This window comes from Pantherophis guttatus, chromosome 3 (assembly GCF_059756535.1).
Source record: "Pantherophis guttatus breed Tessera chromosome 3, ASM5975653v1, whole genome shotgun sequence".
Lineage (NCBI taxonomy): Eukaryota > Metazoa > Chordata > Lepidosauria > Squamata > Colubridae > Pantherophis > Pantherophis guttatus.
Window position 1 is genome coordinate 165,366,922 of NC_142065.1, and position 9,870 is coordinate 165,376,791.

The window sequence follows — 9,870 nt, forward strand, 5'->3', positions numbered from 1 at the left end:
CACAAGTACCACAATTTTAAGGAAAGCATCTAACACGCACTAATGTGCATGTTTAAAGCACTAGAGAATTAACAGTTCATGTCCTAATGGAGGTGTTGGTTTCAGTTGCAAGATTTGGTCTACTTTCTGTTGGCAAAATCATGGATGAGACTAAAACACTCAACAGTTTATCAATCTGGATTATATGTCATTTTTTAGTTGTATCCTCCCAAGTCACATGGGCAAAGAATTGTGGGTCATTTCTTATTTGAATATTTAACTTTACTCATGTTGGCATCCATGTTGAGTATGGAAAAATACTGATCTAGTGCTAATGAAATACACTGAATGACTGACTTGTAATCTGTATTATCAAAGCTGGCTTTCAGTTAGTTTAAGGTTAAAACTTTTCAAATATGAAACTCTTAACTGGTTGGATAGTAAAATTACACAGTTCAATCTCGCAGTGATAGAAATTACCATTCAAAAGCTGGCTTTTTCTTTTGTGCCTTTTTTCTTTGAGAATATATATCAACAGATCATGCCAGAACATGTTGTAATGATACAGCATCATTTTTAGGCTCTATCTTCTTCTTTTTTTAAAGAATCTGGGAGAGGTAACAGATATGGAAATCTAAAAAAAAAAAAAAAGTAAAATCACTAGAAAATTTGCTACCTCTCAAAGCCATTGATATATCCAAGCTATACACTTATTAACAGGGCACAAAATATCACTGCTGTGTTTTACAAGTAAAGGGCTAATAATTTCCTATTTTTAAGACTTTTAAAGGCAAGGATAAAAATCCAGTGTTAACTCAAAACCGAAAGTCTGACTTGCAACATTTGAATTGTATTATGTTGAGAATGTTTTTTGCTTTACTTTATAGCCTCTTTTTAATATTTGAAGGCTTGCACATTGTTTGCAGTCTATGTAATATCAGCCACCTTTAAATATAGACATGATGTTTTTTAAAAAATTGGACTCTTCGTACACAGATGTGCAAAACATGTCATACAGATCTATTTTCACAACAATATTCTGTGGTATTTGAATCCCATGAAAAAGGTATAAAAACTAGCTGAAATGCTGTTGAAAAAAATGTGTTAAGATAAGGCAATTTATCTAGCAATGTCATATACCATATGATTACAAACGATGTACTACGAAGTAGCCAATTGTTTTATTTGGATTGCCCTTGGGGAAAAATGGTGAGGATCACAACTTAATTTTACATTTTCGGAGAGATGTATTTGCACATCATAACTTAAAGGAATTTGTTAACACGATACCTCATTATTCATTTGGGTTTGATGTAGACATAACAATTATATCTTCGAATAAATTCCTAGAAAAATGCAGAAGATATGAAGATGTTGAACATCTGCCTGCAACAGAAAGATTTGAGAAACTGCAGTCCTGCAATGGACAACAGTGCCACCCAGATTACTGTTTGGCACTGCAGATCTATAAATCAGGCTGCTGCTTTACTCGGATTGCCTCTTGTGGACCTTTTTATCTATACAGTACAAAGCAACTAGAGAAAAAAAAACATTTCCAAATCATCTCTTTCTGCAGGGAATCTTATCATGCTCAGATTTCTTCAATTGAAATCAGTGGGAATTAGAAACTTTAATTGGCTAAATTGTGTCTTATTCTTTCAATTGATTTTGTAGGGCTTATTTTATTCAAATTTCCGTATCTCTGCAAAAAAGTTGCAATCAGTGTTTTAAAGTACAATTGGGATTAGGGGATATTTAAAAAAAGAGGCTGACCTCTTAAACCAAAAGTTTTAAAATATTTATTATATATATTTTTGCAGACCTTTCCGTAAAATACCTTTAACAGTGCAATACAATGCAAGTCTTCTTAGATGTAAGTGTCACTGAGTAAAACAGAGTTTATTTCCATTCACTATGGTTTAACACTATTACCCAACCTGGCACTTTCAGATACTTTGGAGTTACTTCTAAATCTTTTAGTAATTCCAAGCACATTAGGCAAATTCATCACAATAATGCCAAATTGGAGAAGCCTGGTAGGACTGTAATTAATCTGGGAGTAATCTCACTTAATCTGTGCTTTACTTCTAAGTAGACACACATAAGCCTGCACTGTTGTTCTTTTGTAATGAGAGATAAAAAGATTAAACGTTTTAATATAAAAAAGTAAATAATATATTTCCATTTATTTATTGGGTGTCCCTTTAATGTTTTGTTATGTACTATCACTTTAATTTGGATTTTATATTTATGAATTTACAGTTTGTTTTTTAAATTTATAATGCATAGTTTTACTAGAATGTGAATCAGAATCAGTGACATAGATGCATTCTAGCTGTATTCCCAGTCAGGATAATCCGTTTTTGTTTTTGTTTTTTCCTTTTTTTTGCAAAACTGCTACAGTTTGAAAAACTCTAGAGGGAAGGCTGGAGAGCATTATATGGCACTTTGAATTAGTTTTTCATAGGATTATCTATCTATCTGATATGTGGACACACAAACATGTAAATAGATTAATGTTTCCCGTAATGTAAAAAGAGCAAATTAATAAAATAAATAATGCACTGCTTGTAAGAGCTGTGGCTTTTCAATATAAATTTTTATTCCCTTTTTGCAAAAAAAAATAAAAAATCCTGCTTTTGGTTGTATGATGTCTGGAGCAAACAGCAGCTCTTCCGGGTATCTACAGGACAGAATGTTAGATTGGCTTTTTAAAGACTTATGTGAACAGTTGTTCTCACCTCATCCTTCTAATCCTTGGGAGGACAGACGCTGGTATATATCATATATATATAATATATTCTGACATGGTTTTCTCTAAACATATTTCAAATACTTTTTAGTAGTGATGTGATAATTTTCTTTGAGCATCAAAATACTAGTGTAAAGGTGTCTAATACAAATAGGAATCCTTCTCTTTTAGCTTGGTTGGCTGGCTGCTGGTAGTACTATATGTATATGTTAAAAGTTATCATAATTGACAAAACATAGAGGTTTTTCTTAATATGTGGTATAGCTTCCATATTTTTTTTCATTAGTTTTCACATTTTCATTCTCCATACGTCATTTACTCAAAAGTCATTCGACTTTTGATTGTGAATTTAAAAAATCTGCCTTCATGTATGAATGAACCAATGTTTATGTAATCTAAATTATTTATTAACTTGCTAATTTATTTATTGGGCTCATATGCTATTCCAATCCTAAGTGACTGGCTGGCACATATATGCAATAATCAGATTAAAAACACAATACACCAACTTTAAAATATCCCAGGCCTTGCTAACAACCAAATCAAACATCACAGACATGACAGAAAACTATCTTTTAGTTTTTTAGAATTCACCCAGGCAGAGATCAAACTGATCTTCATTACAAAGCTATTCCAGATTTGTGGGGAGGGGAGTGGCCAGGAACTGAGAAAGTCCTTCTCTATGGTTTCTGTAGATCAAATACTCTTGGAGAAGGGACCCAGAGGGAAGCTTCTGTTTTGGATCTTACAGTTGGGCAAAAACCACTGAGAGTCAACAATTTTGAAGATTCTAAGATTCTGATCCTTGAAGGGCTTTGAAGGTGAAAACTAGCACTATGAATTACACTTGGGAGGAACTGGCCACCAGAAGTGCTTTTGGGATGTGTCTGGACAATCTGAAACTTCTGGGTAGTTTGTGCATAAGAGATGACCAAGGCACGAGAGATGATGAGAACAGATTTCCACTTCTCTAAAAGTCATTAATTGACACACAAGATGAATCTGTATAAACTGCCTCCTACCTACAGTTAAGAAATGTTTGAACAGGAGCTGAGGACTCAAGAATATCCCAAGATTATGAACCAATTCTCTCTGCAAATTGGACATAAACCTGTTTTCCCAATCCAGATACCAAGAGCCTTCAGTGACTGGGACACTGCCCTGGCTGCATCTCCTGTTTGATCAGTTTAGCTGCAAAGTTGAATGTCATCAGCCTGATGATGATGATGCCTGACTCCATGCTGGCTTATAATTTCACTCAATGATATCACATAGTTGTTAATATGGGGAGGGGAAAGCATCAGGTCTTGTGGCAACCCTCAGTGGAATTTCTTATGGTTCAAACTCTCTCTCTTACCTCTCACTGATTCACCCATTTAAACAAATATATCAAAAAGTCATTCCTAATCGCAACACTCATAGAATAATACAATGAATGCCACTAATAGATAAACAGGACTAGGAAGATCATATTTTTTGTATCCTGATCTCTGCATGGATTGCCTAAAAGAACACACAATGTAAAGCAATCTACCTCTGAGCTTGAGAAGGAAGTGAGATGAAACAGTTGCTCAGCTCTGGGAAAGAAAAAAGTGTGAGAAAGGAATTCAGAACAATCCCACCTTGACCTTGTTATTCTTAAAAGGGGAGTAGTGAAGTTTTGAACAGGCTTTCTAATTCTATAAAACAACCCTACATCGATGAAGTGGCATTCCTGGAATCCTTGCGGTGTCTCTTGTTTTGAACATGGTTTATCTTGAAGGACTGACATTCATGATTGGCCTGAAACCCAATCCAGAAGAAATGGGATTGTCTGGGTCTACCAGACTGGGACCTACCAGTGTCTTAACAGTGTCTCTAAAAATCAAAGATTATTTAGACTTGGCAGTTGAACAATGGCTTCTTGAGAAGAGGTCACATTGTTACCTTTCAAGACATGCAGAAATATCCATTCAAGGAAAGAAGCATTTGTACTCCTTGAACCCAGCTTCCGGTTAACTCCCTGAAAGCTTTCATGAGTCAGAAAGGACAAGAATCTAAGCTACAAGTAGCAGGGTTGATATACCAGAGAACTCTATTTCTTCAGGACTCACATCAATCTGTCTCACTAGATGACATTCCATGAATGTAATAAAAGCAGAGAAATAATGCCTCTTACTGCCTCAGATAAGCATGAACATCAACCCTTATCCATGTTCAGTCAGGTTCACTTCTCTCTTCCTCTCCCTCTCTCTCTCACACACACTCTGTCTCTCTCTTGCCAGCTGTGCTCCAGATGTGTCCTCTCAACTTCATTTCCTGACACTCCTCAGTAAACTGAAGAAGTGCTTGGAGCTCGTCACTGAAGAGACATAGGCTGCTCAGGGGCAATCATAACTAAGGCGAGAGCCACCTCTATGCTTGAGACTATAATTAAGCATCAGTAGTATAGTCCACCACGGCCTTTAGAAAATTCCCACAGGATTTCTCCAAAAAACTCAGAGGATCTACCAGATGGAACATCTTAAATAGATCAACTAAATAGACGCCCAGCATCTCCAAAATAATTAGTCTGCTCTGATCATGATAAAAAAGGACAATAATTCATGTCTCCTATTCCCAAATTACATCTGGATATTTTTAACATCCACCGATCACAACCTATCATCCTGGAGTTAGTGTTCTAGGCTATACTGTAGTGTATCTTTTGCAAAACAGCAATTGCAAAAAAAATCTCTAAAGGGCCGGTTACATTTGTAGTACTTGTTCTCCACAGATAGTATACTCTGAACCTAATTTGCAGTGTAGCGCCAGCAAAAGCAAGTGTTACAACAATTTTGTTTCTATGACCACTTCATATTATTTAGAAGCTTCTCCAATAAAGTGTATCAAGCAATAACTCTTAATCATCCTCTGCTCTTCAGATCTAAAAATTTGCATAGTGATTAGTGCTTATGTACATATACAATGACTTGTTGGTATAAAACATCAGATTTTATTTCAAGACATGAAATAAAGTCTACAGTAATGTATTTGTATTTAGAGGACTCTATTTGGATCTAGAGAATGAAAAATGAAATGCAAACCAACGATTTATGCTGGTCTGTGAATGCCTGCACAATGTGGTAATGGAAGTATTTATGCAGTGGTATAAAATATCACAGTTACAGAAGTTACATTTCGATAAACGTTTCCATAAGCAAAATAACACTAAGTTTAAATTCATTTTTTTCATGCATCACTTAAGTGGAATAAACAGAAAGGCATAATGAATCCAACTTTGAAAAAAAAATTGAAGTTATCTTATAATTCATCATTTGGGAGCATCCAATGTAAACCAGAGTTTACAGAGACTGTATATGCAACCATATAGCTATAAATGTTTTAGGTATTTATTGCTGTTCTGCAACAATGTGACCTTATTAGCTGTGTGGTCTATCTTTTCTAAATAAGGAATTTTCTGAATTTGTAATTTTCTGGAACAAGAAACAATAACTATATTTGAACAGTAATAATTCATATCAATTAGTATAACCTATCTGCTCTTTAAAATAAGTGACAGAAATATGAGCTGATAATTTCAAATGTCCACTATCAGATAGCTTTTAATCACCCTTTCCTAATCTTCAGCTATGTTTGGATTTAAACCAGAACTCAACCATTTGGGAATTCTGAGTGTTACAGTCCCAATGCAGCTAGAAACTGATAAATAAGAGATATGTTGTCCCTCTTGATTGATTATTGAGATTTCAGACAAGACTCCTTCCACCTAGAGATGGCAAGATTAAATTGCAGCTAGATTCAAATTATATTTCTTTCACTGAACCATAACTCCATTTTTCTTTTATGAGCAAAGTCAGTTATCCTATGAGACAGATACGAAAGCTTACCCTAAAAAAATTGTATTGCTCTTCCCCATATGCACCTGCACTAAGCTTCCTTTGGAAATCCATGATTTATTCAGTTTCTTCCTTCTTTATTAGGCTGGGAGTGAATTTTACTATTTTCCATCCATAAACCAGTATCTGTACTAGCTAGGCTCAAGGTGCCATCCTAACAGAGATGAAAAGTTTGGTATAGGTACTGTTGAAGAACAGTATAGTGGTCAAATGTGGCTTATGGAGTTGCTGGTGGGCCCAACACCCATTCTAAGGTATCTGTAGCAGAGGTGGGTTTCAGCAGGTTCTGACCAGTTCTGGAGAACCGGTAGTGGAAATTTTGAGTAGTTTGGAAAACTGGTAGTAAAAATTCTGACTGGCCCCGCCCTCATCTATTCTCTGCCTCCCAAGTCCCAGCTGATTGGAGGAAATGGGGATTTTGCAGTAACCTTCCCCTGCCACGCCCACCAAGCCACACCCACAGAACTGGTAGTAAAAAATTTTGAAACCCACCACTGATCTGTAGGTACTAAATACTCTCATGAGCCGTATCAGGCCCTTTTCTAATTCTTAGTTACATATTCTGCCCCAAGAAAACAGATCCTCCTGTTCCCCAGGCTTCAGACTGAACGGTACTCCCCAAAACTGAAGTATTGTTGGCCAGTTTACAATGCTGAATCTTAAATGTGTACACAAATAGAAAAATGAGAATAATTTTGTACCTAGTTATAAGTGAGGTTCACTCTTAGGTAAGTAGATGTAGAATTCACAGCTAAATATATAAAACATCCAAATCAGTCAGGATGTATCTTTGAGGTTTCCCGAGGTCTTGGCTCCTCTGTCTGATTCTGTTTAAACTAATAATCATAGTCATTTCTTACCATTTTGAAATGGACACACTAACATTATAGCTTAAATCCTAAAATAGGAATTTCATCATTTAAAAGAAACAAAGAAAACCTAGAAACATCACTCTGAAGTCCTTTCATTTAATGACCCTCATACTTCTAAAAACTTTTTAATTAATCCTTGAATTAAACATAATCCATTCCTGGTTCAGAAATAAAATAAATGGAGTTTTATTATGGAGTTTTCCTCCTCCAAATATATTTCCTTGTTCTCTCACTGCAGTGGTGTTAAGCCAAAAGCAGTTACACGTGGTGGCACATAAGTGCTTTCATGGTTTCTCACTAGAACAAAGTTTTATTAATTCTGTTTTTGTTCACTTAGAATCATGATTATGGCCACATGAAAGTAATTCAATTTAACCAAATACATCTTGCGTATCAACTAAATAAACTTTGTAATAATGTTTCGGATAGAAGACAGATATTTTTAGGGAAAGTGTTGAAACCAAGATAGATAACAGTTGAAACAATTTAAAATATGCAAGGACATTAGCTTAGAAAGTAAAAATTGCAGCAGCTGAGAAATCTGCAAAATTCACAAAACCTTTAGCCTTATTGACAGCAAATCCACCTCAGATTTAAAACAATTTCAGTTGTTATATCAGAGTTTGATGTAGGCTGCCTGGCATATCATCTTGAGTTCAGGTGCAAGATAAGCCAAACAGTTGATTTCACAGTGTACTGAAATCAGGCCCACAAACACTGCTTATACAACAGAAACTTAAAATAGTCTAGGTATTCTTAATACTCTAGATATCATGAAGAATTTTGGTGAAACTTGGAAACTTGTGCTTTTCACTGCAATTGTATGTTTAGAATAAAGGTATTTCTGTCAGAAAAAAATGCATTTGAAATACTTGTAGAGGAATATTTTAGCGGAAAATATTTCTAGTGGGAGATTAGGGGAAAGTAATTTAGTATTGTCCTCCTCCTTCCAGCTATCTAAACTGCTGCCCGTTAAAAGGGGTGCTTTAAATTAAAGTGCATGTACCCAAAGATATGACCCTAGCCTACATTGTAATATTGCTTTTAAACTCCATTTGAGTGGGAAATTCTCTTTAAAGAAATTAAATTATATAATTCTGTATAAATTATTCAGAATTTAATTCAATATAGTTGTGGATGATAACTTGTTATTTGTAATTAGATCACAAATTCTTAATTTTCTGGGGAAGAAACAGCATTTTAAGTACTGTAAATGAAGTTTGGTGATATTCATGTATCACTGAACATCTGTTTATATGCATATTAGCTGGCTATGTGGAGTTATCTACATGCTTCAACATCCGATTGCTACAAAGATGTTAGAATCCTATATTTAAGCTCCTAAATCAGGAATATAAATGCAAGTATGGCATTAGTGTCTATATATGAGAACATGCACAAAAGATTCCGACCATATTCATCCATAGGGGAGGAAAGGAAGCAAGAGATGCCGCATACATAATGATGTCTTCATTCAAATGATGTAACATTTACATAGCTGAATCTTTTGTAGACTGCCTACTTACATAACAATTTGCAGCAGTTTATAAGTAACAGCCAATAAAAAAGTAATGAATCTAGATAATATAAGGCAGCCCTTAGACCATTGGTGCCCATGTGCTTTGTATAATAGGAAAATTTTCAAAGCTTCCTTAATAGGATGCATTCTTCACCTCTGCAAGAAGTAAAGATCTCTCTGAGAAGTGTTGTTGCTGAGTGCTCTTTTTCCTTATCTCCTGTAGGCTGAGTACTTTTATCATGTGCTGTCACAGCCTTACGTTATAATCAGAACTTTGCTTTTAACCTAAAGAAAACATAACCAACAACACCAGAGTAACACCACTGAAATGGCTACCCTTGTTTAGCTCATGGACTTCTGGTTATTAGATCAGTTGAAATTTCCAAGCCATCTTAAAGGTAGCCCCAAGACCTGCCTAAACTGTCTTACAGTGGAGTGTGCCAAAGGCATGATTAACTTTTGCCATTGAGTCCCAGTTCAAAAAGGTCTGAAATTAATGCAAAGACCTTCCTGGCCACAGCCTATATCTTACGTTCCAGCAAGTGTCTTGAATCCAAAAGGACCTTCAAAATATGGATTTGCTCCAATAGAAGAGGATAACCCTATTAAGAATCAAAATTGGAATTTGGTTCAGGTCAATGAAACATCAACAAAGAGTACCAGTCTTGAAGAGATGTAATTTAAGGTTGATTTGGCTCATCTAGATGCCAGAACGATGCCATAGTTGATGGTATCAAAAGCCACCAAGTTTAAAATGTCAGGAGGGATACATTGCACCCCAATCAAACAAAGGTCATTCATAAGAGCAACTAATGCAATTTCTATCCCATGCCCAGGCCTGAATTCCACCTGCAAGAAGTCAAGAAAATC